This window comes from Aythya ferina (genome assembly GCF_964211825.1).
Source record: "Aythya ferina genome assembly, chromosome: 17".
Taxonomy (NCBI): Eukaryota; Metazoa; Chordata; class Aves; order Anseriformes; family Anatidae; genus Aythya; species Aythya ferina.
In genome coordinates this window covers 9,073,240-9,100,973 of record NC_140316.1, presented here as the reverse complement: position 1 = coordinate 9,100,973, position 27,734 = coordinate 9,073,240, and the positions used below count along the sequence as shown (strand labels likewise).

At 50.7% G+C, this 27,734-nt stretch overlaps 1 long non-coding RNA gene across 1 annotated transcript; it reads left to right on the top strand.

Annotated features, from left to right (window-relative positions):
* Nucleotides 1-13,678: 13,678 nt before the first annotated feature.
* LOC311446034 lies at nt 13,679-27,734 on the top strand. The gene is made up of 4 exons (XR_014698719.1): nt 13,679-15,224; nt 15,474-15,700; nt 24,079-24,174; nt 26,883-27,734. It is a non-coding gene; the product is annotated as an uncharacterized lncRNA (long non-coding RNA).

The following is a 27,734-nucleotide window of genomic DNA, read 5'->3' as shown; positions in this document are numbered from 1 at the left end:
ATGGAGGTGGCCATGGTGGGACAGTGCTGTCCCCAGGGATCAGTCCCGTCCCAAGAGATCAGTCTTATCCCCAGAGATCAGCCTTGTCCCCAAGGATTGGCCTTGTCCAAAGGATTGGCCTTGTCCTAAAGGATCGGCCTTGTCCCTAAAGATCATCCTTGTCCCCAAGGATCAGCCTTGTCCCCAAAGATCAGCCTTGTCCCCAACAGTGCCTGGTCTGGTGGGCAAGGAGGGTGGCACAGAAAGGAGAGGAGGCTCTGGAAATCCTCCTGGGAAGAGCAGGGCACTCTGCAATACCGAGGAGCAAAAGGCTGATGGTTGCAGGGTGGGAGCTGGAGTGACCACGTTTAGGTTCCTCTGTCCCTAGGGGCTGACCCGAGGTTTTGTGCTGAGACCTGACATTTGTGCCCGCTTTCATCAGGGGAGGACAACCAGACCTCTCGAGCTTCACCCTGCTGCCCTCCTCCAGCCCAGCCTTCAGGCTGCAGGGCCCACAGTTGTGTTCCAGATTTATTATTTATTTACTTATTTTTGTTCTTTATTCTAGGAGTGTTTCTATGTGATGGAAAGACAGAATAAGAAGGGTGATGAGGAAAAAAACTTTTTTTTTTTTTTTTACATCTTCTATTTCCCGTTTTTGAACTGAAATGGCATTCAGTTTTTTGCCAAAAAAGGGTCAGATGGCAGGATGACTGGTTACTAAATGGAAGTTGTACACATTTCAGAAATATTACTCATTTAAATTAAATGATTTTGACTTCAGGGATTTGACTGAGAAACAGCACATTTCAGAAATCAAGCCAAATTTTTATTCCAACTACCCTCCAGCTAGAAATTTTTACATGTCCAGTAACAGAAATAAAAAAAAAAATTAAAACCAAACCTTTACAATCTGCTATGAAGTATCAATTCAAACCCCATTATCTCCTGCAGAGCCATGCATGACAAAACAAAAAACTGTGGTCAATCAAAATGCTTTCTGGTAGAAAATCAGTTGCCAGCCCCAAAACCCCATTTTCAGAAGGGACTCTTTCTCTTTCTCTTTCTCTTTCTCTTTCTCTTTCTCTTTCTCTTTCTCTTTCTCTTTCTCTTTCTCTTTCTCTTTCTCTTTCTCTTTCTCTTTCTCTTTCTCTTCACCAGCTCTTGGTTAACTACAGTATCATCTTTAGGATGGAGCTGAGCATTTGTGGGCAGGGAAGACTTGAGGACAGCACAGGTGTTCCTGGATAGAGACCAAGGATGCTCCCACCCCAGCTGCACCTCTCTGGAGAGGTATTTAGCCCCCAGAAGACTTGTTGTACCCAGTGACAGCATTGTCATGGCACTAGAGGCCAGATCTGGGGCTGACATCCATGTTGCTACAAAGGAAGAACTTTAAAACCAGCTCCCCTAATGAAGCTGATCATGTATTTGAGCATTGTAAATCAGGATGTACCAGGTCAGGGCCATACCAGCGAGGGAGGCAGAAGAGGATGGAGTACCTGGGGTGATTCTAGCTAGCATTCTGCTGAGATAATTCATTTTCAGAACAGCTTGCAGGGATCACATTTTAAAACAGCTCTTTAGCTGTGTGTTTATTGCTGTGTGCGTCATGGGATGTTTTAATGCAAGCAACGGGGATGATGTGACTCGGGACATTTGATCTCCCAGCTCCTTCTCTTCCCAGTTACAGCTGTGCTGGAGTGCTGGTAATGGCTGGGGTGGGTGCAGGCAGGTGCCCTGCATCGCAGCCTGGATCACTGCCACGATCCCTGCAGAGGGCTCAGCTGGGTGCAGGGATGTGATAAGGCAGGGGAGAGGGCTGGTGCTCAGCCCCAGGCTCCCTGAGAGGCTGCCAGTGAAGGGAACTGCAGGGGATGGGTTTCTGGCAGCAGGGCTGAGCAATCCTTGTACAGGAATAGGGGGAAGAGAGATGCTTCCACCTCTGCAAGGTTGGTGGAAGACCTGCAGGGATGTGGGCTGGAGTCCCTGTTCCTGCCTGGGGAGGGGAGTGCTGGGATGTTGTTCTTGCAGGATTTTGGGCACCAAAAGGATGGGAGGGGAGTGTTAGGGAACTGAGAAGCTGGGTTTCTCTCTCCGCTGCCTAATCAGGGACCTCAGCTCTTAACTCTTCTGCTGCATAACTAAGGGGACTGCACTGAGCAGCAGCATCCTCTTCCCTTGTGCTCATCCACCAGGTTACAGGAAAACTTCAGTCAAAAAAATCTTCAGATAAAAAAAATCTGCTCTAGATAAAGTGAGAGGGTTTGCACAGTTGTTTTTTTCTCCTCCTGGCTATAGGTGGAGCTTCCTGCTGCAGATGGGGAGGAGGCGCTGGGATTCTGTTGGCAATGCAGGGCTGCCCGAGCAGGTCCTGTGGAAGGTGGCAGCGGTGTCCCCAGCAGGCTGGGGAACGGAGCCGTGACTTCCTGAGCCCTGACCCATCGTGGCAGTTGCCAACACATGCTGGCCATCTCTGATGACATGACACAGTCAGAACAAGGTGTGAACTGATGTGGTATTGATTCACTTCTGGGCAAGGGAGGTGAAAATGGGTATTGAAGTAAGAGCACACACGACATGGAGTCAGCAGCAGGTATGGCTTTGTTACTTAAATCCACTTCTTTACAAGCCGAAGCAGGCACAGATGCAAGACAGAGAAGTTGAGACAGTGCGTAACACATGTGGCTTTTCATTCCCCAGTATATAATGAATCCATTAGCTACGTTAAAGTAATTAGCATCTTAGGGCAGACAAGCCAGGGATGAGCGCTGCCAAGCCTGTCCCTGGTGTCTGCATGGAGCAGAGCACAGCCTGTGCTGCCTGCCAGACCTGCTTCAGTCACCTGCATCTCGGCAAAAACAGCCTGAGCCAACCCCGTTTTCCCCCCTTTTCCTCTGATCACTTTACCCTTGCCATAATGAAAGCCCTGTTGCCTCAGCTCCTTTGAAATGCCTGATTCAGAGAGGCAAAGCGGCAGCACGTGGGGCCAGGCAGAGCAGGGAGGAGATGCAGCAGAAGCCCCAAGCAGGGTGACAGGTGTGGTGCTGGCAGAAAATTTACAGCCTCAGCCTTGGGCTCTGGACCCTCTTTTTATTACATTTTACACCAAGCGAGGTAGATTGAGTTACCATTGCAGTTTCATCTGCTCCATCAGGGCTGTGCTCAGAACCAATGACTGCGGGGCTGGGGAGAGGGCTCCGCGGAGATGTCGGGTCTGGCCGTCAGCAAATACATCAGGTACAAGTAAAGAGCAGGTGATATTTCATAAGCTTAGAATGGGATTTAGCTGTCCAGCAGAGTCCGGAAGAAAAGGAGCACAGCTAGCATTTCCCCAGTCCCCAGGACTGTAGAATGAGGTGAATCTCCACCTCTCTGCCCTCCCTGGGTAATAGAGGCATGTCTGGGCTGTTTGCTGGCTCCTCTACCACCCTGCCCTCACTGTGCAGGGGCTGCTGGCAAAGCTGCAGGAAGCCTGAGCTGTGGGATTTTAATTGCTGGCTTCCAGAACAGCCCTCGGGGCTCTGGAGTTTGGAAGGAGAGGTGGTGTGGGCTCAGCACGTCAGGTGGGAAGCTGTTCTTGTGCACGTGTAGCTGCAGAGGAAGGGGACGGACCCTGGAGCTGCCTGCAGGTGGATGAACCTCTTCTCAGGCTCCTCTGGCAGGGTGAATTTGGGCTTCTGGGGTTGTGTATGTATTTTTATGGCTTCTAACCTTTAAACTGTTACATGCTGGTGGATACAGATCAGTCCTCGCTGACTGGCCGTGTTCTGGCTGAGAGCTGGTCTCCATACAACTGGAATTGGGAGATACAGCCAGGAAATAATGGCCAGGGGAGACTTCTCTTAAGAAAAATAGTTCATGGATGCAAATTATGTCTTGAGCACCAGAGCCTGGAGTATTTGAGCTCTGTCTCCTCATTTATTTATTTTTTTTAGCAGCAGATTTCTAGGATTATGAAAGAACAAACTGCAGCCTGAATTCTGCAGCTTGGCTCCAACTCTGAGGAGTCCCTTCTGCTCTCCTGCTGTCTAAGAGCAGCCTCTGGTGTGGCCCAGGAAGCCCATGGGCTCTCTTAACTAGCCAGTTCTCCTCCTGGAGGGTTTGGCACCCAAAAGCAACCTGTGGCAGGCAGCTGCCCACGCTCCCTTATGGAAACGTGCCCTGGGTTTGGCCAGGCTCTGCCACGGGTGCAGCAGGGAAGGACGTGAATATTTGCAGGGACATCTGCGGCTCTTGGCATGGTGGCATCATCTGCTGTGCAAAAAGCATCAGGGCCAGCATGTTCCTTCAATTGTGGACCTTTTCCTTATTTTCTGGAGGTGACTTTTCACAGAAATCATCCCTTCAGGCCCTGTCTTCCTTCAGTAGTTGGGATTTTTGGCATTTTTTTTTGGAATTTTTTTTTTTTTTGACCGGTCCAAGTTGTCAGCCCACAGCCACCCTCCTGGAGCACCTGGTCCCTGCATCACTGCCTACAGGGCTGTGTTTTTTTGGCTTTTCGGTGCCAAATGTGTGGGAAATAGCCAATACACTAGGCAACAAGGCTGTTATTTAGAGTCTCCACAAGCTGAAGTTCAATAAAGGCAAACCCCTGTCTTCAGGAGGGACTCAGCCCCATGGCAGGGCAAGCTGGGGTCATCTTCTCTGGCTTTTTGTGCACAGCAAGCTGAACAGGAGCTGGCTGAGTGCCCTTGCTGCAGACAAGATGAGCTGGGTGGCACAAGCAAGCATATAGGCAGCAGGATGAGGTCTGTGACCATTCCCCAAATACAGGGGGCTGTGCTGGAGCATATCAGCTGGTTTGGGGTTTTCGAGTAGAAGAAAAACACTGGCACAGTGGGGCAAGTCCAGCAGAGCCATCATGATGGGGTGGGGGAGCCTGGTGCCTGTGATGGATGGTGAGGCTCTGCATCATCCTGATGGGCACAAGATCAGGGTTGGTGATATCCTGGGAGCCAAGAGCTGCCTGGAGCATCTCTTCCCAAGCCTCCCGTGGAGGGAGATGTTCAGCCCCAAGTGATTCCTCCCCTGTTCAACCACCCTGCCTGCTGGGTGGCTTCTCTGCGGTCTCACCTGTGCCACCCTTGCTGCAAAAAAAAAAAAAAAAAAAAAGCCATAATTTGTTGTTTCATTTCCAATGGTTTTCATGTATTTGGAGACATCTCTTCAACCCTTCCCAGGCTTTCATACGAGCTGGGGTGTTTGATACTCCCAGAAACCAGTGAAGAAGCCGAGCTGTTCCCTCACCCACCCATCTGCTCCCTCCCCAAGCCCCGTATTTCAGCTCTGGCTTTCAGCTGGGAGTAGCAGTATTTGCATGGGCTGGAAGCCATCTCCTCTGCCCTCACCAGGATGCTGCACATGGTGGTAGCAGCTGGTCTAGCATAGCTACCGGGGCCTTTCTCTAAAGGCAGAGCCGAGTCTGGCATCCTGCAATAGGTCAGGTTTAATGTGGCTTCTCCGCTTGCAATTTGTCATGGCCTTATCGGAACATCTGCATCCTGGCCTCTTATTAAGCCCTTAGAAAAATAGTTATATCTAATGCCTGAATAGTTTTAAATTTGGAAGCAGAGTGGGAGTAGATGGAAGAAAATAAATTCCCCTTCATGTAATCATCAGAGGAGGACAGTTCTGAACAATGACCAGATCGTCCTCACACCGACGATGACAGCAATTTCGGACTTATCACACCCCGGCACTATATTAAGGCACTGAGATTACATTGTTATTCATTAGCACAACATCTGTTGAAAATCAGCATGGAGAGGGCTGGTGCAGATGCTAAAAAGTCTCACGATGGGAGCAGGGAACATGTTCCCCCGCAGGCAGAGCAATGCCTCTGCCCTCCTGAGAGCTGCTGCTGCTCCCCACGCGCCGTGCACGTGCGACGCAGCCGGTGAGGACATCAGTCACCCATATTTGCAGGTCCCAGGGCTGCCCAGCTGTGTGCTTTCAGGCAAGTCTTTTCCCTTTTATTCACTTATTCCAGGTGGTTTCTTGCTAGCGTGGGCGCAGCTCCTCGCAGGGCATGGCAAGTTGGATGTACGCCACCACCATGCTTACCATGATGGAGGACAAAGGTGCCATCTCCTATATTTTGAAATTCTGAAGTGTATCCAAGTGGCCAGCCTCAGAGTGCTCACACCCAAATGCTCTGATTCCTCACAAGGCCAGGTTGGTACACGATCTTACCATTTATCCTGTCTTGTGTTGAAATCTGCTCTGCCCTGGCTGCCACAAGAGCCTCAGGTTTCTCGGCTTCCTCAGAGAGGAACCAAGCTTGTGGACAAATTTAGGAGTGACTTTCTGACTCTGTTTCCCTGCTGGACTAGCCTCATTAGTACCTAATCTCCATGGCCCTCTCTGTTTGTAGCCTAGAGGACCACCTCCTTGCGGTGTATTTGCTGTTTCTCATGCGTATCCGTCACAGGGGCATTAAGCTATAATTTAAACCCAGTGTTCTGATTTTTTTAAAGCAATTCCAGTTAACCAGAGTACAAGGAATCAGGAAAAGCAGGACTGCAGGGGAGCTTCACAGCCTCACTGCTAAAAATACAGAAAAGGCTCTTAGCCGAAGATCTCCTGGAACTGCAACCGTGGTGGATTTGCTTCTATATTTAAGTGAGCAGTCCTAGAAGCTGCGCTGACCTTCTGAAGGTGATATCTGAGTCTCTCCAGTCATCGCCATCCATGGCAGCACATCATTTGATTTCATAGAGCATGTGGATGATTCGGTGGGTTGAGGGGCGTTGCTATCAGGCATCGTGTTGATGTGTGGGTCTGCCCAATAAGTTCGGAAATCCAGCCCAGCCTTCCTCCCCGTGAGCTGCCTGCTTCTGCTCAGGAGGCACTGATGCTGGTCTGCAGAACCTCAGCTCGAGGAGCTTTCAAAGGACCATTTTAGCAGCTGGTGTGAAACATCCATCAGTGCTCCTGTCTTCGCTCCAGCTTGCACCATTCTGGTTTGCCTTACTTTGGTTATGATGAAATTTAGAGGAACTGCTCCTGACAAATGAGACTCTCTAGTGGGTTGCTTCTTTAAACCATTAACACATGCTTAAACACTGACGGAGCGTAAAATGGGAACTTTGAAAAGGAGGATCCTTCATTATCAAAGGCAGCTGGTGGCATGCAGTGGATCGCTGCTACCCAGAAGCACATCAGTGCGAGCACATCCTCGTCCGGATCATCAGCCCCAAGCATGTTAGGAGACGAGTAGGACAGATGGTTGCTGCCCTTGAAAAGTACCTTGATGGTATAAAAGCCAGGTTGGAAAATGATAATTTACAGGCAGAACAGGAAGGTGGTGAAGATATGGTGTCGGCAAGGCTGATCTGAGGTTTCTCTGTGTTTCACACTGTTCTCAAGGAGCTTTGGTTCTCAAGGAAAGGTCTTGCACTGAGATGAAAGGTTTCTTGCAACTCCTTTTCCAGATTGGATTGCAGCCAAGTGTGTCCCCCAAAGGAAGAACTCCCGACAGGTTCCCCTTCTGCTCCCCCTGCCTTTCCGGCACCAGGTCCCACCGGTGCTGCTGTGACAAGTCTCCCTGGAGGGCACCGAGAACCCTGATGGCAAATACTCATTAATCGATTCTCTAAGACCAAGGAAGCATCGATCCAATTAGAGATAAATAATTTATGCCATCGAACGTGAGATTGGGATGCTATTGATCAAGGGCGAGAACGGGGACAACAGCTGTTTCTGTTGTCAGTATTAAGGAACCCGAACTGAGATGATGATGCTTTGGGAGCAGCAGGGGACCACGAGGCTGAAGATGAACCAGCTGAGGTCTCCACATGGCACAGGGTCAACTATTTCTCACTATTTAACCCTCTGCCTTTGCCCATGCCAAGGGCTTTGAAACTTATGGAGCTCCTGAAGGCTTTGGAGGACACCTAGCTGAAGCAGAGCATGGGTTTCAGGAGGTAATGACAGGGTTCGACTGTTCTGAGAGATCTCACAGACCAACTGTCTAAGTTTGCAAATCCTTTTTGGTCATCCCACTAAGTCCATGTGTTTTAGAGAATGGACAGGTCCACTCCAACAGCACCGGGGAGGAACTCAGCCATAGTGGGACAGGGTAAGAGCAGTTCTGCTGCAGCTTTGTAGCTCGGTGTCTTCAGATAAAACCTAAAGCATCAAAGGGGAAGATCCCAATGGAAATGCAGCCATGTGCTGCATGTCAGCAGAAGGCACTGCACCTGTGTGGGAGCTGCAGGACAGGCCATTGCACAACGTGTGCATCCAGTGCAAGTTGTTACAGAGCCTTTGGGAGACAGAAAAAACTGGCGCTGCCTGATCTTGCTTTAATTCTCAACCATTGCTCTATATGAAGCAGTGTAGGGAGGAGGAGAAGAGTGGTTTGAGTTTGGTATATAAAAAGAAAGGAAAGGAAGAAAGCACAGTTCCCACTGGTGACTTGTTCAAGCCAATCCAGAGAAGTCAGAGGGACGTTTCAGGGATGGGGGCTGAAACATGGGCGAAGATTTTCTGACAAGGTCCAGAATTGTTTGGACTCTACCCATGCATCCTTTTCAGTGTTTCAGTGGCTGGGGGATTGCTGAGATGTGTGTGAGCCAGCTGGAGGCTTTCCATTGACTTCGGTGGAATTTGGATCAGGCCCAACGCGAGTGGGTCCTCGCTCAGCTCCGAGAGGAGAGGGGGAAATTTTGCAAGGTCCAAGTGGTCCAGAGAAATGAGGATCGCTCAGCTGACATCCCCCTGGAATGAGCGCATGGTTATTTCAGGCAAAAGCAATCTGTTATTTCCACTCCTGAACGTTTATTTGGGTCAGGGTGGGAAAATCCGATTTACTTGCCAAAGTCCCGCTGGGGTGGTAAAAATATAAATACCACATATTATTATGTGTGTATTCTGAAAAGTGGTTAGTGACTGTGTTTATTACATTTGGCCACTTGCGGGGAGTTATTCTCTGTCTGCCCCCTCCCCTAAATTCACATGCTTACGCCGAATGCTGGCCCTGCTGGGACCCGTAAAACTGCTGCAGGGGGATGGAGCCAGAGCGATTTCGGCTCCTCGCAGGGCTTCCCACAGCCTGCGGGGAGGAAATGTCTTTCCAAGCCACCAGTCCCACCTGGCCAGGCCACCACAGGGATGTGGCGGGACGATTTCCCAGTCCCATCCACATGGGGCCCCATCCCCTGCCTCTTCGACTCAGGGTGGGCGTTCACAGGGACGCATCTCCAGCAGCAGCAGGGTGTGTATTTCCTCCTGGTGGTGCTGGGTTTGATCTGTGATGGTTCAGGTGAGGTGGTGGATGGGGGGATGGCCCTTACAAAGATGCCTTTACCAATGTGCTTCATTAATTGAGAAGACACTCTGATTTACCAGGGTGGATGGCGACAGAGCTGAGGATGGGATGCACATTTGTCTATAGGGGAAATAGAAGGGAGCTTTGACCGCATGTTTGAAGCCACACAGCATCTGAAATTGCAAACCCATCCCCAAAACCGAGCACTTTTTGCAGAGTGCTGCTTACGGGCTCGGTTCTCAGCCTCTCCCATTGCTGGCCAGACAAGGAGCAGCCAGAGCCTATTCCAGTTTTGGCAGGGTTGGGAATGGAGCAGATCCATGCTGCTCCAGCCCTAGAATGCGTCATCTCCATCCAAGAGCTACAACTGCCCATCCCAGTGCTGTTCCTGGATGCCTCTATCCACCGGAGGAAAGTTCAGCTGGAGAAGATGGTCTTTCTTCACCTTTGTGTCCGAACAGTTGCGGTTACCCCTTGGTTTCTGGTGTTATACAGGACAAAGTCAGCACATCTCGGGGCAGGGCCACTCTGGCTTTTCAAGCATGATTTAAACCTGCCTTGTGATCTCAATGCCTTGATCCCGTAGAGGGGGCTGGGGTGTATTTGCAGACTAGGTGGCCTCTGAACAGGATTAATAACCCCAAATATCCCCCTCTCGGGTACTTGGAACTGCCAGTGGATCGGTGCCTCTCGTCCAAGTGGTGCTTTCCAGCCCCACATTCCCCATTTTGGGCCAGAGTCCTTCACAAGCAGCTTTTTAAGCCCCAGGTCAGTCTTATAAGCTACGCTGGATGTTATTAATTTGACTCGGTTCCATCCCCTTTTCTCATTTACCACTTTCTGTGGGGGGCTTTGGTTGCATGTGTGTCAGCATCGAGACACAGTGGGTCTGAGGCTCCTGCTGGCGCCTCGGCTTTACATTGTCTGAACCCTGCTGCCTGTGCAGATTGGGGCTGGCCTGGCATTTTTCAGGAAGGAGAAAGCTAGCTTTGATACTGTGCATTAAAAAGCATGGGCATTTGCACTGCAGCAACACCTGAGTCCTGCTGGGTCAGAACCACCAGCGAGGAGCACGCAAGCTGCTGCTCACAAAGAGAGCTGTGTGTTTCCAGCTAGCAAAAGTCCCCTGCATTTATTCTGCAGTGCAACCTGAGGCACCAGTCAGTTTCTCACGTCTCCTGCAAGCGCAGCATCCCCAGCTCTGTGCAGCAATCAGGGAAGGAAGAAGTGCAAACAAAACACAGCCCTGGGGTCTGTGCTCGCAGCATCCATCACAGCCTGCACAGCTCGGTGGCTGGGTGCAAGCCCTCGGTGCTGAAACGAGGCCCTGAGGGGCTCCTCCATGCCCTTACACCACCAGCCTTGCATTTAGTTCTCCTCCAGCGTGCTTCATGGAGCAACGAAAGGTGCAAAAGCAGAGTGAGACATATCCCACCCAACCTTGGCCTCACTCTCTTCTGCAGCAAAAGCCGGCATGCTCGCCTCCAGATAACAGCTTTCCCTACGACAACCAGCATCTTTAGGAGGTACCGAGAGGCAGAAGGAGCAGGTGCTGCACAAAGATGCTGGCAGAGCCTGCAGATGAGGAGTTCCCTCGTGTGCAAGTGGGAAAAAACCCTTGCAAGGACTGGCGGAGGCTCCCTGGCACCAAGGTGGCGTTGCTTGCAGCTCCTGACCATTTGCATATTTGGGGAATTAGCCCACATCTCTGCTCCGTTAGCTCACCCGCTTCTTCCCCCAGCCTCCCAGGAGTTGCTTGGGTTTTGTATGGGTGGCTAATTAAAACCTCTCTTAGCTTGAGCTGCTGATTGCAGAGAGGGCTGAGACCATGAGGAGACCACAGAGGAGGCTGCCCCAGCCCACAGGCTGACCCCACGCCACTGCAGACCCCACGCTCGCAGCTAGGACGTTATTTACTCTGATACCAGCAACATTCCCTTAAAATATATTGAAAGAGAGATTGGGAAAATGAAGTGTATAAGATTTATCCTGCACTAGAGGATTTCAGCATCCAAGAAAGCCAGAGAGTCCAGTCCTTCAGACTTAATAGAAACCTCCTGCTTTATTAATGTTGCTTTGCCTTTTTTTTTTTTTGCCTTTTTTTTTTTTTTTTTTCCCTTGTCCACAGGTCCTGGGCAGAATGTCAAAGCTGTATTTGAGGAGCTTTCCTGGAGGTTTTCATTAATAACAGGGCCAGGGAATCCACTGCAAATGTAAAAATAATAGATTTGAGAGCCCTGAAAGGATGGAGATTTACTTGCTGTGGAAATATAAGGGAAAAAGTGGGAGTGGGAGGTTCCCGTGGCTCAGCATTGCCTGCCTGCGAGCTCCAAAAGCTGCCTGAAGCCGAGGATGTTCTGGGGATGGGTGCGGGAGGGAAGGCTCTGCTCTGCTCAGCACCCACCTTCCAGTGCTGCTGGATGTGCCTGAGCCTTCCAGAGGCTTTCCCAGGGTAAAGAGGAAAGGAAGAGGTGCACAGGGAGCTGCCATCCACCAAAATGGGCTGGCTCCACATCTGGGCTCCTTGCTCACCCCTCTGAAAAGCGAAGGTGCGGGGTGAGGCTGATTCCCAGCAGGAGGCCACATGAGCATAGACATGGGTAAGAGCTGGATGAGGCCCCCAGCATTTATCTCTTAGGGGTGTCACGAGTGCGTTCCCTCCTTCCAAGTGACCCCCAGCCCTGCTGCTCATGCCCCCCAGCTATCACCTGCCCAGCTTGTCACCTCCTCAGGCTGGTCTGCTGCACAAGGGACGGTGACACCATGCCTGGATCAGTCCTTGGAAAGCCACCCGAAGGAGACTAGGAGACCCCCTCCCACTTTTCTTTCCCCACAGAGGCATCATCCCCAGGGATTTATGACCTGGGACTCCAACCCCATGAAGCCCACAGGCTCAGAAGGCTCAAAGTGAGCCAGGAGAGAGCCCCTTCTCCATGACAGGTTGATGAAGGCTTTGGACGTCCTTCCCAAACCAGCCCCCAGCATGCAAGGCACGAGCTGTTGGAGCTCCCTGGGCTCTCCCCATGAGCTTGGGAGGCTCAGCAGCCCCGCAGCCCTCCGGAGAAGCACTTCAGCCCCGACACGGCTCCTCCTGCCGAGCTTTTCAACAGCTCTGCGGCCCCCCTGGCCCTGCCCGCCGCGCTGGTGGCCTGGGGGGGGCCGGAGGCATTTTCCCAGCGCTGTAATCTAACAGCACCAGTGGGAATGTTTACAGCACGCTGCCACTTGAGGGCTTATCTGCTCCCTCCCTATCTCCCACCGCTCCGGCCTGATAAACCGAGGTGCTGGTGGCACCCGGGGGAAGCGCCCGGAGCTGGGGATGGGAGCGAAGCCGGAGGGGCTGCGGCATTTTTCCGCCTTGCTGAGGATGCGGTGAAGGTGTGGAGCCCACGGGGATGGGGGGCAGCAGGGGAGACCCCTCCCTGATGGGTGGCAGAGAGTCCCCAGGCCTGGGGTAAAGGGAACGTGCCCTGTGGGGGATGTGGGGGATCGTGGGAGCGAGGAAAGGCATCCCTGGGAGAATGGGAGGCTGCTGGAGAGCCTGGTGCTCCCAGCAAGGGGGAACCAACCGCTAGCACCTGCCCATCGTGGGTGGGAACAGGTTTTCCCTCATTAGCTTAATCAGCTGAGGATAAAAGGCGGCTCACCTGGGCCTGCAGCTCTCTGCTTTGCTGGAGGGATGGCTCCAAACCACACCAGCCCACGAGCATCCTCACTGCCCTGGCTGCTGCCTGCCAACGCGAAGGTGCCTCCCCTTCCCCCAGAAAACCTCCCAAACGCCTTTATTACCTCCAGGAGAGAAAAGGTGCCCCGATGCTTTCCCTGCGGACACCGGAGCATCCCTCGAGCATCCCTCGCTGCCCCCGGGCTGCTGTCAGCGGGTGCTGGCCTGGGACAAGTCGCTATTGCCCTCTAGCGGCCCCGGGGCCGGGCCGGGAGCGCACCGTGCCGGGGGATGCTCGGGGAGCCCTGCGGGGTCCCCGCGGGGTCCCTGGGGACACGGCTCCCGCAGCCGGCACCGCCTCGCCCCGCCTGGGCTGGGCTGTCCCCCGCACAACTGGCCGCGGGGCTCGGCTGGGGTGGGTGTATTTTGGTGGTTTTTTTTTATTTTTCTCTTGATTTTTGGGGGGAAACGCACCTGGCTCGCAGCCCCCGGGCGCACAGGATGCGCCTGTGCCTCTCCCCGGGTTGTTTTCCCAGCAGGGGGGTGGTTTTCCCCAAGCTGGGAATCTCAGGCTTGAGATTTGTGATAATAATTGGAACGGGGAGTCCGTCTCGGAATGCACCCCAGCTTGATTTTAGATGCATTTGAAACCAGTCAAGATTTAATTTTATTTTTTTGGTAAAATGCACGCTTAAGAAACCTGGTGCTCCTCCTGATGGCATGGCCAAAAGGGAGGTGGTGATGCTGTGCAGGAGCTGGGGATCAGAAAAGCAAGACAAGTTCAGGAAATGGGGGAATACTTGCAAAGGGAATGGATCTGGGACTGATAGAAGGCCCTCCCTCCATGTAGGGCATTGGGAAATGCAGGGGAAAGAGAGAGGCTGGAAAATCACCATGTGTTTCTGAGGATGCTGGAAGGATTATACATGGCACGATTTGTCCACCTTCCTCATTGCTCTCTCCTTTTATCGTTATACGTAAGGACCCTCTGGAAACCAAAAATACCCTGTTCTTCCCAGAGCATGTTCCCAAAGTGTCCTTCTGCAGCTAATCTGTCTGCCAGCAGAGCCCTGGGCTGGATGCTGCTGTTCTGGTCCCTGCACCCACAGGAGCCGTTCTGTGTGGCTTGTCAGGACCCGCTTCATCCCGGATGTGATCAGGTTCATTTTCCACTTACAAATAAATGCATTGCTCCCAGGGCTGGAAACTCAAAGGGATCATAACCAAAGGCTTCCTGAGCCTGTCAGCTGCCCCAGATGGCATCTGTGGGGTGCAAACACCTGCAGCAGCCCCAAAGGGACAGGTAGGAGAGAAGATGATGTGGGAGAGGATGAGAGCTGTTGTCAGCCCATCCTTTGCAGACCTATCTGGAGGTGTTGGGCAGGATTTCACCAACTCCCTGTGGCCCCTATAAGAGTTTTATGGTCCAGGGCAGACCCCAGTGGCCATCACCATCCAGAGGCACCGGCTCAGCAGCCAACAGTGGTGCCCGTGCCCTGTTTGAGCCCTCCAAGCAGCTGTAGAGGCTGGAGCTGCTCTGGGATGCTGGGTGCTGGTACAACCATTCCCTCCTGGAAGGTGCTGCCCTTATGGGTGTGCTGGCAGAGTAGGACATAGGGGCATCCTTTAAAGTGGATTTAAATTGCTGTTGATGGTTCCCTGGGTGGCTTTTGTGATACAGGAAGTGCCCTTGTGGCCCCTTCCATGGGCAGAGCAGAACAGGGAGGTTTGGGGGGTGTGGGGAGGAGCCGGGACCTGCCCACACCCTGCATCTGGCTCTGAATTTGTACATCTCAGGGAGACAGAAGGTGAAGAAGTCCCATTTCTAAAGCTGTAGCCTTTCATCCCTCTCACTGGGCTGGGCGAGACTCAGCTTTGCCTTTTCCTCTTTTCAAACAAGCAGAGAGAAGCCAGCTCTGCCCACCCAGGTGGGTCTCCTGTGCCCTCGCTGCCTTCTACCCTCAAGCAGCATCTCCCAGGCACCCCAAGCACCCCGGGGCTGCCCAAACCCACCCTGCAGCCCCCTCCTGCTCCATCACCCATCGGAGACCCAACAGCAGCAGCTCCTGCTCAAAGCCCCCTTTGATGCTTTGCCAGCTCCCAAGCAGTGCCAAGGGCACCCCGCCTGCCCAGCCCCGGAGCACAAAAGAGGCTGTGTGGCTGCTGTTTGCCCTCCAGGAGCTGGGAGGAAACTTGGCACAGAGAAAAACCTTTAGAAGCTACCGGGAAGACTGAGATTTATGTTTCGCTGCTCTTGAGCAGAGAATAAAGAGAAACTTGAGTGTGAGCGGCTATAGCAGCAGCGAGGTAGGCACTTCATTGGTGGGGTGTCCATCTGACACCCCACCAAATGGGATTTGTCTCCATGTATCCAAGAGGAGCGTTCGGTGGTGTATATTTGTAGTTTGTATCTTATTAAATTGATTTGGCACTTGGCGGAGGCTGATTCTGCTCAGCTGAGAAAGTGTCTTTGTTTTCCATGGGGGGGAGGAGGCTGCCTGGAAAAAAAAAATAATCTCAGGCATTTGTTTCTAACCCGAATGTCTTTTGCTTTAGATTGTGGAGAATGGCAAGAAAGATCAAAAAAAAAACACCTCCCTGCAAAAGAGGGCACGGTGCATGTATCTGCAAGTCGCAGCAGCCTGGAGAACAAAAAGGCTGCTGTTTGGAAATTAAAGCAGGAGTATAACGAGCTTAAAGGAACAGCACTTGGAAAACCGTGAGCCCCAGAGCTGCCCGGACCAAGGACAGCCCCGTCCCCGTGTCATTGTCCTGGAGCTCAGGTAAGCTGAATGTCCCCGGAGCTGAAAAGCCACGTTGTGAATTTGCCTTGTGTTTCTGAAGGGCTAGGTGGTGGGTTCTGCTGAGCTTTGTGGTTGGGCGCGGACTCTCTCCAACCCAAACCTCTGTCCTAGCCCAGCTGAGCTGGGGCTGAGCCTTCCCGCGGCCCTGGGTTGCCTCCAGGGTGGACTGGGCTGGCAGACCTGCAGCGGTGTGGGCTGCTCGGGCCAGCACAGAGCTGTCTTTCAGAGCCAAGTGGCGAGAGCTGAGCCTGCCAGGCAGCCCGTGAATCCCAATGTACCCCTCGTAATGCTCTTCTTGGAGGTCCAGCGTTCAGAGCCTTACTGTGAGTGTCCCCGGCCAGAGAAGAGCCCTTGTGGGCACATGGCAAATGCTTAGGAGTGCCTCCTGCAGCATCCTATAGCTGCCTCCTGCAGTTAGATGGATACGAGGGATTTCTTCTGCCATCTCTTAGATCCACTGGCATCTCACAAAAGGATTTCAGCTCCTCTAACAAAGGGTTTTCCACCCCACAGCCTTGCAGGGCAGTCCCCTCCAGCCCGCTCTCAGTCTTCACCTTGATTTTGAGTTTTGCAAGGTTTTTTGGCAGTGTCTGCAGGCTGTGCACACCTTGCCAAGGGGAAGGGAGACCACAAACTTAGCTCATACACCTTCAGCAGAGGCTCTGTGGGCACAGTGAGAGCAAAAACAACTTGCAAGAGCTCTGCAGTTGAGGATGGGTCCGAGCTGAGCTATCCCAGCTGCAAGCTGTTCCTGGGAACGGCTCGCACAAACTAACTCTTGCCACCAAATGTCCATATAATTTTATGGCCCTGGTCTATCCTTCGCACCTAGCACATGGATATATGACCAGTGTTTAAATAACGAGATATGACAGGTTGTACATTGCTTTGCGATTATGGCATGTGTCATAAAACAAAAAGCTGAAGGCAATAATCCCCTGGAAACACGTTGCCCCAGGGCGTCTTGTTACTATTATGAAATAAAATTACAAATGAAAAAATAATGAAAACGTTCAAGGCCTCGTGGTGGAACTGAGAGGCCATCAAGCCTCTAGCTGAGGCTGTGAGGATCATTTCTATCTGGCACAGACACCCGCCAGCCCCCGGGTGTTAGTGGCAGCCTGGCTGTGGGCACTGCTCTTCCTGCAGCCAGCACCCCAAGAGGATCAGGAGCATAGATATCTTTCATGCTGCCTCCAGGAATTTCTCATCACCTGGGGCTGATGTCCTCCTTGGACACATTCAAGAGGTCTCCATCCTAAACCCGTTCAATAGAAAGCTTCTTTACTTTTTTCCCCCTCATTTAAGGTGGAGACTTGTGATTTTTTTTTTTTTTTTGGCCAATAATCTCCCTCCTAGTTTAACTGGGCTCAGGGCAGGAGCTTTCTATTAAAACAAGAGCTTTCTGAGGACTGTGGGGGTGTGATATCTCCGGGTGGAGATGCTGGGAAGCTCTCACTCGGGTTTGCTTTGGTCCTAGCCTCCAGTTCAGCTCTTTAGCGAAGCTCCTCCTTCTCCAAGGATACGACTGTCCTCCTGCCCTTTTCCTCACTTCCTAAAATATCCATGTGTATATATGTGTGTGTACAGAGAGATCTATATCCTGGTGTTAGGGTGTCACACCTTTATAGGTGTTCCAGGTGCTGTGGGGACGCAGCAATAGCTCTGCCCTAGAGAACAAGAGCAGGGTGATGCCAACACTACCCAGCTGCTCGGGGGAGAGGGCTGGAGATCCCCCAGCTGAGGCTGCTGTTGGCAAATGCCATCACCAGCTGGGCTCTGAAAAGGGAAGCAAAACAGGCTCCCGAGACTTGGTGAAAGCATGGTGCTGCTGTCATCTTCTGTTCTGGATAGGGGTGCTGAGCACGGTGTCATGTAGTGCTTGGTGGTCTGGGAGCTGGCAGTCCCCGTCGGACCAAAAAGTATTAAAAAAAGCTATTAGTCATGAAGGAAAAGCATGTGTGAATATGATCACATGGGGAAAGGGTGAGGCTATTTATTTATTATTATTATTTGGCTTGAAAATGTTGGAGGAGTATCTTAAAGCTCTGCTGAGAGTGAGCTGGATGTCCTGGGGGTGGGAGATGGGCAGCAGTGGAGACTGATGGCATCCTGGGCTGCATGACCATGGGCTCAGACAGCAGATGAAGGAATGGGATCTTCCCCCTATATTTTACATTTGTTGGATGGGGGCTGGAACACGTGCCCCATGAGCAGGGCCTGGGGGAGCAGGGCCAGGGCTGGGAGGCCTGGAGCACGCCTCTGTCCCTGCCAGGGGTTGTGGGGAAGATGGAGCCAGGCATTTTGCTAATGTGGAGAAGGAGAAGCAGTGGGTGTAAATTGGGGTGGGAGGGTCTGGCTGGTTTTGAGGAAAGCAGTTTTCACTCTGATGGATGCTCATTGCCAGACCAAAGGAGGTCATAGGGTCTCCAGCCTTGGAGGAATTCAAGGAGACATCCTGAGAAACCTGGTCTGAATTCAGTGTCACCCTCACTTTGAGCAGGAGGATGGACTAGAGGTGTCCTGAGATCCTTTCTGAATTGATCTATTCTGTGATTTTATAAAAATGCTATGAATTTTGGGGGTGTTTAAGAGCAGAGGCTTACCTTTCACTCCTGTGAAGTCTCGTCTGTGAGCAGGCATGGATGAGAGTACAAAGGGACAGTTACACCAGTGTTTCTGTCTCTCTTCTCAGCTTCATTTATACGAGATAAGGGATGAAAAACAGCACTGCAAGCTTGCAGCCAGAGGCTGGTGTCACACCCACAGGTGGGACACGAGTACAGGTTTTCCCCGTGTGCCAGCTGTATCCCTGCTCCTGACAAGCCCCTGGGCAGGCTGTCTACAGCCCTGGTGTAAGCGCTGTTATCAGCTGATAACTGTCACCTGTCCCCTGCCCACTGACTCCCACAGATGCAGCCCTCCCCACAAGGAGCTGTAACATTTATTTGTTCTTTTTTTTTTTTTTTTCAAGTGTAAGCACGCACTGAGAGCTTGTTCCCTGTCCTTCCCCCAGGTAACAACAGAAATCAGCAGCTAAAGCCCTGACTAGCTGGGCCCCAAGTGTCTTCTGTCCTGGAAAGGTTAACATGGATCTGATGGTCAGTGGCATCCAGGGTTTGGGGATGATCCAACTTTGACCATAGCCTGAAAAATAGGGCTGGAAATTAGGGAACTGGGCTGGGGGTCATGTTATCAGGAGACCCTACCCAGTGAGTAAATGTCCATCTGGATCAAAGGACAAAGATGGACAAAGGTCCTTTGCACTTGCAAGTTTTTGGCTTTTTTAGGAAATGAGAAATGCTTGTCACTGGTTCCATTTTCTTAGGTCATCAGAGGCTGAAATCTCTTCCATTAACTGCCCCAATTTTTGCTGGTTTTGCTTGATTGGTAACAAAAAAACAATGGATGAAAGCAAACATCTTTCCTTCCCTGTTTCCTTCTGAGGGCTTGGGGGAAAAATCTGAGAACCTTCAGTCACTTGACAGCTGATTGGGAATTGCAATTTTTAGCCTGAAAACAACTGAAAAGGAAGTTTGCGCATTCTGAAAAACAATTAAAGTCAGCATTTTTCATGCAGTAAAAAAATGGACAAAAGTAGACAAGCTTTTTTGGAACTCTCAAATGTTTCCTGACACTTTTAAAAGAAAAGAAAATAGCCATTAGTTTACATAAAAATCTGAGGTTTTAATAAGAGAAAATATTTTGTTTGGACTCCTGTATAGGTATTTTGAATTTAACATCATGAAATACATTATTGCCTTTAATATGTAATAATATGTCTTTAAATATTTTAGTATATTTTAAAGAAAACATTCCAAAAACACAATGTCAAAAATGAAATATAACGCTCCAGCACTGCCCTTGGAAAAGTCGAGGTGAATGCTTTGACCCTCTCACTTCAAAAAACATTTGTAGGAATTGACAAGTTATTGCGAAAAAGTTCTGATTTGGATCCAGATGCGGTTTTGGAAGGCTGGCCTCCATCAATAACGTTTTTGACCGACTGCTTTTGATCCACGTCCCTCCGGCTCGGCTCAGCACTCAGAAATGGAGGGAGGGTACCGGCCTGGAGAGGACAAGGGGTTGAACGAAGGTTGTATCCTATTCCCCGAGGCTCTGCGTGATCTCGGTGTCAGAAGGAGCATCCTCAGGACAATGTGACAGTCGTCACTTGTCCCGTCACGAGTCAGGTTTGTCCCATCGAGTTACCTTCAATAGATCGGCAGCGGGTGGGCTGTTGGCTGGATTTCTGAGGGCTGAAGCACGGGTTTCTGTTTTATTTTTAAAGTGCCTGGTTTCACCTTTGGGGGAATCTCTGTAATGCTCGGCAAGGCTGAACAGAATGAGCGAATAACTCAATTTTTGGTATGTGGAGAAGTTTAAAAAATGATCAAAGCTGAAAGGGAGCATTAGGAACCTGATGTTTTCATTTGAATTTCTTTTGAAAACAAGTAAATAGCCTTATATATTTATTTACTTGGAAGAACAAGATCTCAACCCAAATACTGCCTGGATTGCTCTAAGCAAAAACACCGTGCTGTCATTGCAGCAATGAGTGGGAACTGGTCCCCTCGTGTTCGGGAACTCGGTGCCATGTTTAGGTTCTTCTTTCAGGTCTGAATCAATAGGTTCTGGGCATCCAGAGCAGCTCTGTGGGCTTCACATAGCAGTAATGATAACACAATAACAAAAAAAAGTGACCCTCCGCAGAAATCCCTTATCTTTTCTGGCAGTCACCCGCAGGAAGAACATTCATTTCCAACCTGTTTCTAAACATACTGACAGTGGGCAATTTGGGGAATGAGGGAAACAATGTTCCTACTATTTGGTCATAAATGAAGAATTAATTGAACACTTTGTTTTTAATTTCCCTCCTTACCCGAGGCTGAACCAAACTTGAAACTCTTTGGCTAGCAATGTGCTTCCTGGCAGAGGGAAGGTGTACAGTGTTTTTTTATTATTTTTTTTCCTTCTTGATTTGGCCAGTTCTTTGCCCGTTTTGTGCCAGCTCTTGCTTCATGGCGCTCCTTTTCCCAAGTGTCTCCTTGCACCCTTGTTTTAGCTCCTGGTCTGGACCCTGGTGTGGCTCTGGGGAGATGCTACGATCCTTGAACTTGGTGTTGGATAACCTGCAAGATAAGCTCCTTTCCTCAAGAAAAAGCAGCCCGTTTTCTAGCAGAATATGGGTCTATGGGGCAGAATTCCTTTGCTGGGGAGACCAAAAGCCTTCCTGCCCCTTTTTGTCTCCCTCTGGTCCCAGCAAGTCCCTGCCTGGCCCCAATTACAGCCCGGGCTCTCTGGGAGAAGCCGAGGTGCACTCCAAATGCAACAAAGCCCCGTGGCTCTGCCTTCCCTACAGAGGCAGCATCTCCTGGCCTTCTGCCCTAATGAGAGCAAATTTTTTGTCCAAACATTTGAAGCGAAGAGGTGCCTTCTCTTGCCACCCCCCGCTGGGGTTAATATTATTATCCCGTTTGCTCCGGTTAGAAATTAAAACAAGGGCACTGGCCTCTTGTAATGAGACGTGACAGTGGCTCCAGCACTTCAGAAGGGAATTAGCAGAGCAGGGCTGGCTGCCCAGCCCGTCTGCGCACCGCCGCATCCCCCGGCCCCGCTGCCCCGGGGGATCAAAGGGCACCCACCTGCCCCCGGGGGTCCCAGCGCCCCTCCGGCACGGGGAGAGGGCCCCGAAGGGTTCCTGGGCATCGTCTGAGCCCAGCCAGGATTTTGGATGGAGAGCTCTGGGGAAGAGTAGAGGTGGTGGTGGGGCTGGATTTTGGGTGAGACTGGTGGGAAAGCATCAGCTGAAATGCTGGGGGGAGGATATGGGTACATATATGATCGTATTCACATGTGCACTATACATATTATAGGATATATTATACTATTTATATCATATAAATATAGTTTATGTAATAAATACCTTATAGTTTATGTAATATATACCATATATTGTATATAGTTTATGTAATATATATCATATGTTGTATATAGTTTACGTAATATATATCATGTATATAGTTGATGCATTTATGTGCATTAATATGAGTATTTCCATTGTATATACACATATATAATTAACAAAAAGCTTTCTAGTTTGTTTTAAATACTTTTTTTTTTTTTAACTTCAGTCAGGTGTTTCATAAAAGGGTTTTCTTAGGAGTATTAAAAGTATATATTATATATATAGTATTAGAAATACCCACCAAAGACTCCCCAGACCAATGGTCCTATCATACAAAGCCAGTGAGCCAAACCACTTCTTGTATCTGTCTCAGGGTAGGTTTGATTAAAAACATCAAAAAAAAAAAAAAAAAAAAAAAAGGGGGGGGGTGAGGGGGGGCAAAAATGTGAGTTTTTAATCCAATTTTAAAGGACTTTTACCCATGCATGAAGTCTCCTTTTGAAGTGCTGCAGCTGGCTCCCTGGAGGAGGAGGTGCCCGGCAGCCCCACAAAGGTTTCTGGATGAAGCCTTTAGGCAGCTGGTGCTGGTCGTTACACGGGGCAGGATGCTCCTTGTGCCAGCATGGTCAGGGCACCAGGATGTGACCAGAAAATGGATTTACTGGTGTGCCAAGGAAATTGCTGGTGCTCCGGAGGTGGAGAGGGACAGGGGGAGCAGCCTGCAGCAGGCTCTGAGCCCCACAGTGCGGAGCCTGGGGTGTGAAAACTGATTGAGCAGGCTGCCAGAAATAATTGCAATGAATTTCCTTGGTGGTCTTTTGTGCTATGTAAATGGCATAGGGAGGGAAAATAATTCTGTGTGCTGATGAGGTGCAGGATGCTTTTTGCATGCCTCCGTTGCAGGGCTTGGGTTTCGTGAGTCAAGGCACTGAGCTGATGCGGGATGAATTCAACCCATATCGTGCCCTGTCTCATGTGACAGTACCTTCCTAGGGGAGCATCTGGGGCTAAACTCCATGAATTGGGGTCACCAGCATGAATCCAGCTGGGGAGGCAGGTTGCTTGCTGGAAGCAGCTGTGAGGGAGCACTGAATGGCCCAATTTCTTGGACTTTCTTAGAGGTGCGTTGGAGGCAATGGTGTTGGTGGCTCAGGAGCACAGGTTATTGTCATCCCTGTGGTGGCACCAGGACCAAGGGCTAACGATGTCATCAGGGCATTGCTCATGCTGGGAAAATGCGAGCAAATGCGTCACAGCTAAAGCTGGTAGGGAAAAAAATCCTTAATTGCTTTCCCCTTATATCCACCACAGAGGAAATTGTCTATGGGGTTTGGGTTGTTGTGGTTTTGGTTTGGGGGTTGTTTGTTTGTTTTCTTTTTTTCTTTCTTTCTTTTTTTTCTTTTTTTTTCTTTTTTTTTTATTGAAAAAATGAAAATAAATGTGTTATTTTCAAATTTTCAATTTACAATGGATGTGTGGCATGGGCTAGGAAAAGCTGACAGTCTTGGGAAGAAATCAGCTCGTTTTGGTGCTCAGCTCTGCAGAGGGGCCAGGGCACATCCCGGGGCACATAGCCATGGGCTATGGGGGGCAGGCACTGATAACCTAGTACCCATCACTCGTCCATCCCCATCGGGGCTGGGGGATGCTGGCAGCACAGGGGCATCGTCCTTGCCAGGGGGAGCAGCACTGCAGCTCTCCAGCACTGACCTGCTCGATAAGCAGCAAGTGAGGAAACAGAAGCCTGCACCAGGAAATCAATCTATGTGAGACTTGGGCTTTGTTTTTATTTTTTAATCTTCTTTTTCCATTTTTCAGTCAGATGTCTAAAGGTGTGGGTGGTGGGGGCATTTTTTTCCTTGAGGATGTAGCTTTTCTGTCCCCTCACTTCACAGCAAAATTGCAGCAAAGCCCAGCGCCGTGGGGCTCAGTGCCTCTTCCCTGCTCCCCTCCACCCGCTGGCACTGGGGGGCTGATAGGGTTGCGTATCCGAAGGGCTGACAGCAAGATCCAGAGCTGGGCATCAGCAGTTTTCTTGTGATGAGGGTTTGGAAATGTGCAATGCCTTCATGCTGTGCTCGGCCTCTGAGCCTGTTCAGAGACAAGGAGGGGTTGAGAGAGGGTTAAATCCATCCTGCCCCCCAGGTAAAGGTGATGGGTCTGTATTTAAGCAGCCTAAAATTTTAGTGTTGTGAGCTCCCTGTGCTCCATCCCCAGCCCCTCTGCTCCTGCCTCTGAAGGTGCTCAGGGATTTCTGCCTCCCTCATGGATGTAGAGCATCCCCCCAAATTTCTTGTTGTGCCCTTCATGGTGTGGTGGAATAAGGGTATCTACAGTATCCCTAAAATTTCCAGATTTTGCTCAAAAGGATATGAAGGAATGTTTTGCAATCAGCAAGCTGTCTGATAGAAGCCATGGTTTGTTTGTTTGTTTGTTTTTTCTTTTGCAGGGGGCACAGATGTGACAGAAGCTGAAAGCAGGGAGCTAATCACACCTGAAGAGCACTCACTTGTGTCCTGGATGAGTTCATAGCCACAGGAAACAGGTATCTGAGGTTCTGCTGTGTTCTGTAAACTTCCCTGACTCGATCCTTAAGCTTCCCTGATTTTACCATAGTTGCAAAGTCCTTGGGAAATTTTAACTTATTGAAATAGAGATGAGTTAACATACTTAATTCAGGCTAAGGAGGAATTGGAGATGGCGTTCCAGGACAAAACCCAGTCAGTGGAGGTGGACTTAAATACTTCCATCCCTTCTTTTTTTTTTTTTTTTTTCCTCTGCTTGTCAGAGCAGGAAGAGCGAGGTGACCAGTGCTCAGCCCTTTTTCCTGCTGGCCGCATGCAGACCTGAGCCTGCGAGGAACAAAGATGGTGCTGGCCCTGTAAGGAGGGCCAGGCTGCTTTGTTCTGACATCTGTTTTCTTTGCAAACAGGGACATTATTTTAAAAGCAAACAATCACCCTGAAATTAAAATTTGAGAAACTTTCTGCTTTGAAAACATAGGACTATTTGGTGGGTTGGGTTTTAATGTCATGTTTTCGTAATGTAAAAACCATTCAAGTCCAAGTGCAAGCTCCTAAATAGCTGCTTTGCTGTAACCTAATTGTCAATGGAAACTGGAATTCAGCTTAAGTCACAGTGCAGGGAAATGAAACAGCATGGGCAGAGCGAAAGGCTGAGCTGAACTGCCTGAACTAAAGCACTGCACTCTTATTTGAAGGAAGCAGGTAAACTTATGGTGAAAATATCACCAACACTTCTGCCAAACGTTGTGACTTCAGCAAATATGCTTTTTCTGCTGGTAACCTGTCTCATCAGATGAGCAGCAGCCTCCTTCTGCTACAGCAGTGAGCCAAAGGAGGTTCCCAGGGGCTGGGGAGCAGAGGATGCTCTCCTGCAGGCGCTGCTGCATGCCAGGAGCCAAGAAGAGAGCTGATCTTGAGTCCTGCACACATTGCCCAGGTGTGGGGGGAGATCTTGGTCTGTCATCTGTCCCTTTGAACAGTCCCAGAGAGGGAGGAGAGGTTCATTCATCTTCTCTAAAAAAAAAAAAAAAAAAAAAAAAAAGAAAGTGAGGATTAGTAAAACTGGTGCATCCATTTGCTGCTTGCATGCCTGGTGCATGTAGGAGATGTGTTAAGCTCCCCAAAACATGTTTTATTTTTCTCTGTTAACAAGTTTGATGTTGGAAAGGGATATGTTGTTCTATTCATCATTTCAGTGATGGTTTTGGGAAGGGAATAAGAAGGCACTGAACATCCCCTGCTCTGTGCAAGGCAATATTTTGTCTCTTTTTTGATATTTGCTGGGAAATTAGGGTGTGGGAACCTAAATATGTGGTTTTGTTCAAACCCAAAGTGAATGGAAACATCATGAGAACTTCAGATTGGCTTGGGCTGTGCTTATTGTTTTTTTGTTTTGTCTGCGTGCGTGTAATGCCATAATATTTGAAGTCCTTTTCCTCTAACTCATTGTACGTGTATCTGCGGTCTGGATGAGCCCCTAAAAGCTGGTGAGCTGGGCTGCAGCTCCCGTTCAGCTCAGCAGGTCCCCAGGCCAGTCCCCTGGAGGACTGGTAAGGCTGTGGGTTACACGCAATTATCCACCTCTGCTGCATTTCCTGCTCACCCCAAATCAGCCAAAAACACCCGGGGAGATTTTTCTCCTGGGGTTCTTCTCCAAACACCCACGAGCACAGACTCTGCTCCGGCGTGAGCATTTGGAGCATCGCTGCTCCTCGCCGCCAGGACCAAGGGGTGCCCTGGTTTTTAGGGGGCACAGAGCAGGAGGTTTGGCAGCCGAACGTATTTGTTTTAATACCGGCTGCCCCCGTGGCTGCTCGCTCCCTCCCGTCCCATCCTGTTTCAATAGCACGAGCCCAGCAATGTTATTTCAGCAATCAGCTGCAAGACAAAACAGCTGGCCCTGTCAGCCGGCCCGCAGAGGTGTGGAAAGTCCACTGGGGGATTAAGCTGGTCTTACCATCAGTCCTCACTTGTGAAAATACAACCTACTAAGTTTGCCTAGATGATGCAGTTTTCAATTGCTTTTGTTTGCTTTGCAGACAGGTCCTAAATCACGCTGTCAGTCAGCCTCCCTGCCTCCCCCCCACGCTTTCCAGGCGCTCTCGGGGAGGACCTGCAATGTCTTTCCCAGCTCTGCATATTTCCACAGCTTCCTCTTGCTCTCCCAGTGGGAAGGGAGGTGGCACATCCCGCAGGGTGAAGCCCCCGGTACCTGGCAGTGATGCTCAGGTGGGGCTGTGGGGGGGAAGCACCAGCATGGACCCTGCCCCGGTGCCTGGGGGCTTTGTGGCAGGACCCCCAGCTGCTCTCCAAATTTCTGCTTTCACGTTTTGTGCTTGTGGCGGGGCAGGGAGGGCTTTATCAGCTCTCATCTCTCTCTTCACGCCCATGATGGGGGATTTCCGCAGCAGGGAAGAGCGCTATCCTCACCTTCCATCCTCCTCCCTCTCCTGTTATATCCATCCTTCCTCTCCTCCCTCTCCTGTTACATCCATCCTCCTGGCTGCAGAAGACATCCCCACGCCACGGGCAGAGCAGGGCTGGATTCTGGCTCCTTGCAAGAATTTCATGCCCCAGCCAAAAAAATAAAAAAGGTGCCACAGTTTTTGGCACAGGAAGGGCAGGTGGAGATGGGGAGGAAGAGGCTCCGCAAGGTGCAAGCCTGCGAGGTCAGTGGGAGTCATCTGCTCAGCTCTGTCCCACCGGGCATGCTTTTGTATATCCGTAGGTGCCTGAGTACAGCCCTGTCAGCACCCACGGAAGGAGGTGGTCCTGGCTGCAGGCAGGGACCAATCCTGCTTGGCACACGGAGCCTCCAGGACACGGTGCCCCTAATGCAGAGCTTCTCTGTGGGTCTTCAGGGGGCTTTCAGCCAGGATTTCGGACCATGGGTAAGCCCCGTCCCATGCTGCTGGGCACTAGAAGACTGCTGGAAGTCAGGGCACACAGGTCCCAGTGGTAGGTCTGCAAATTCCTTTATAAATCTGGCCCGCATCTCGTAAGCAGCTGTGGCAACATCTCTTCCGCCCCCCCACCAGCCCCGGCCTCGCTGTTCCAGGTGTTTTCTTCCGCCTTTGTCTCGTAAGACAATACACAAAGGACAGGCCCCTTCCAGGTCTGGGGGTCTGTGCGCCAAGCCCGCTCCCAGCAGCGCACTAAATCCTGCCCCTCCACGTAATTTAAATCGCAGCAGCGCTTGCGCCTCGAGGAAGGTGGGGGAGGCAGCTGGATCTGAGCATCGCCTGGTTCATGAACGTGCTGCGATGCCTCTTCCCTCCTCTCTATACAGCTGTAGGGACAAATGTTGGGGTCAGAAGGGTTTTGGTCACCTGAGGGTGCCAATGCTGATGGCCTGGTGCTGAGCTTGCAGTGCTTCTGGGGCAGTGTGGTGCTGAGCTGCCAGCACCTCCCATCCCCAGCAAGGCAATGAGAAAACCCAAGGAGTATTTCCAAAATATTTTTGTTTCTAGTGGGAAGGATGGCTCTTGGGGCATCTTTGCAGGGGTCCTGCAGGCATGGTCCTTGTGTGCAGGGGCACCAAGGGTGGCCACCTTTTCGACATCCCCAGGAACTCGACTCT